The 2,771-nt window shown below is 46.8% G+C and overlaps 1 long non-coding RNA gene across 1 annotated transcript in view; it reads left to right on the forward strand.

Annotated features, from left to right (window-relative positions):
• The first annotated feature begins 1,902 nt into the window (after positions 1-1,902).
• Positions 1,903-2,771, forward strand: part of LOC103609369 — a 2,044-nt gene continuing 1,175 nt past the window's right edge. Inside the window, exons 1-2 of the long non-coding RNA XR_552134.1 lie at positions 1,903-2,090; positions 2,499-2,651. This is a non-coding gene — a long non-coding RNA (uncharacterized LOC103609369). The remainder of the gene's footprint in view (positions 2,091-2,498; positions 2,652-2,771) is intronic.

Consider the following 2,771-nt stretch of genomic DNA (forward strand, 5'->3'; position numbering starts at 1 on the left):
GAGAGTAACTCTTTCTATCACACCCACCTTGCAGGGTTCTTGTGAGGTCAAATGAGGCAACGAACATGAAGGGTCTGAGACGTTACTATACAATACCAGTGATAGGTCAACATCCTATTCTGTGGCCAAGGATATGAACTGACGAACCACAGGAGAATGGGGTACATTATTCTCTGTTGTTTTAGGTCCTCTGTTTCCTTCTCCTTTAGGCTCTCTTATCGGGCTTGAGCTCCTGGCTTTCTGAACTGCACCTGCAGAGGCAGCCCCTAGGTCCCTGTCCCTAGGTCCCGTGGATGGCAGTTTGCATCACGCTTCTTGGGGAGGGCTTGATGCAAGGCAGAGGCAGTGGGGAGGGGGGCACTGTGTTCACATTTCTTTCCCTGTGGTGCGATTTTATCTTAACCCCTTTCTTAGGTACTTGTAGAATTTCAATTTCTTGGTTAACATCTCCTCATTGTATGTTGCATTTATATTTCTACATAACGTTTCCTTCAAGGAAAATGATGCAAACCACATCTCACAAAGCCTAAGAGAGGGTTGCAGGAGGGCCCCGGGTCTGAGCCATTAATGACGTACTTGCTAAACTCCTGCCAGCCTCTGAAGGATGCTGTNCCGGGTCTGAGCCATTAATGACGTACTTGCTAAACTCCTGCCAGCCTCTGAAGGATGCTGTGAAACCCAGGCACGACTCACCACACACACAATGGGCCAAGGTCTCAAAGACTAATAGTGGCAAGTGTCTGCAGTGATCTGTCCAATTTTGGTGCTCATATTTTATGATACTTCATGTCTGTAACATCTGTTCTGAAAAAGCAGTGTTGTTTCCCCATCAGGTTTAAAATCTAAAGCACGGACAAAATAACAATTTTTTTACAAGGTTTGGTTTATAGGACAAGAAAGGATAAAATATTTTAAATTGGCACTGCTCTGAGAAATCATGGTGGATACATACTTGGACTCTTCTAAAAAACATTCGAATATAATAAAATAGACTCTTAACATGAAAAACTCTATTGGATACAATTTAATCTTTCTTTGATTCCTGAGTGGGGAAATTAGTATTTTAGTATCAGGGCCACCACTGTAAACATGAGCTGTCATTGCACTGGTAAAATATATAATGTGCCAATTACTACTAGCTTTACGATTCACAGAAAATCAGATAACAGGGGTTTTACTGTAACTGGGATCGGTTGATGGTTAAAAGAATCAAAGTGTTTTCCAAATGAGCCTAAATCATTTCTGGGAAATAATACATGCTTTGTGAAAATAGGACAGAATTTATAAGGAAGTGTTTGGGACTCCCTGGAAGAAAAGAGCTATATAATTGTAAGTTATTTTTTATTATTAAGTTTTTATTTTGTATTTGAATTTCGTTGTATTATTGTTGTTGTAAATCCCGTGCCAAAGGCCCTAGCCACTAACCACACAAGCTCTCCTTAATTGGAGTGAAAGACTTCTCCAGCCTTTCCTAAATCCGAGGGGCAACAGGCAACTCTGGAGGGGCCTATCACAAGAAGTCTTTCCGAGCTCATGTTCGGAGCACCCTTTGCTTAAAGGAGCTTGGGCTGGATTCATAGCTCTCAGCTCTGAGGAAGAGAGAGAGAGCAGGCAATGGGGGCGGCGGGGGTGCGGGGAAGAGAGGCTCACGTCACACACCATTCTGCCACCAAGGACAGAGTTTCTACACAGTTTCATTAGAACATGAAACCTACTCTGTTGACTGTGAGTCTGCTGTGAGCCAAAAAGAAGTCAGTTCGCTTCCTTAGTATCTGGGGTCCCATAATTCTGAATCATGGCCACATTAACTCTGCTACTGAAAAAGCAAGAGCTTGGCAGCACAGCCAGCCCCCCGGTTCACAGTGCCTGGAACTACCAATGCAGGGCACAGGGACTTGTGTCCTTAGTTGGGGCAAGAGGGAGGGGCGAACCCTGGGGGGGGGCGGGCAGGACAAAAGGGAAGGGGACTTTTTATTTAATGCTTGCTACTTTTTTCTGCAGAATCCAATTCCCCCTGATTGGGAAGGATGGACGATTCCGATTTCCTGTATCTCTTCTAAAACAATGAAACCCATTCTCCGGGAGGGCAGGTGAGTTGTGGCTGTGGGCTGCAGCTGGCTTGAACAGGCATGGCTAAGTAGCCGCTCAGCGAACCAAAGACGTCCTGGTGAACTGAGGGCTCAGAGCCCAGAGCCCAACCCCTGAGGGGGCTCCTTCCCCTGGCCCGAGGCAGGGTTTCCTGGGGCCTCCTGCATGTCAGGGAGCCCCACTGCTGGGGTGGCAGGAAATCACAAAGCTATGAGGATAAAGACAGTCCAGGTCCCCATGCAGCTTTAGGGCAGATTTCTATTTCCCCTTGTGGTGGAGAAGCAGATTCCAAACTGCATTCAAACACAATACGGTCCCCAGCACGGAAGCAATGAAACCCTTTAAATCTTCAGGCCTTCACTCTGCGCCCTCCCCTGCTGCTTCAAGCTCACAGAAGCCTTTTGTTATAGTCCTAGGAATGTGTACTTAACAGAGAAAGCGCGGTTTTGCGGTTACTGTGAAAGAAAAGAGAGCATGGGGAGAGCAGAACTGCCTTATAAGACCCTCTCCCACAGTGGATGGCAGCCTGTTTCAGAAAAACAGGGAAATCCACCCAAGGACAGGTAACCTCACCCCCTTCCCGTACCCTCCCAAGTGCTGGAGTGAGAGGCAGGAAATACACTGGACAAGCATTATTAAATGGATTTGAGTGTGGGAGTGAGCACGGGGGGGGGGGGGGGGGG

This window comes from Galeopterus variegatus, unplaced genomic scaffold (assembly GCF_000696425.1).
Source record: "Galeopterus variegatus unplaced genomic scaffold, G_variegatus-3.0.2 Scaffold9532, whole genome shotgun sequence".
Classification (NCBI taxonomy): Eukaryota; Metazoa; Chordata; class Mammalia; order Dermoptera; family Cynocephalidae; genus Galeopterus; species Galeopterus variegatus.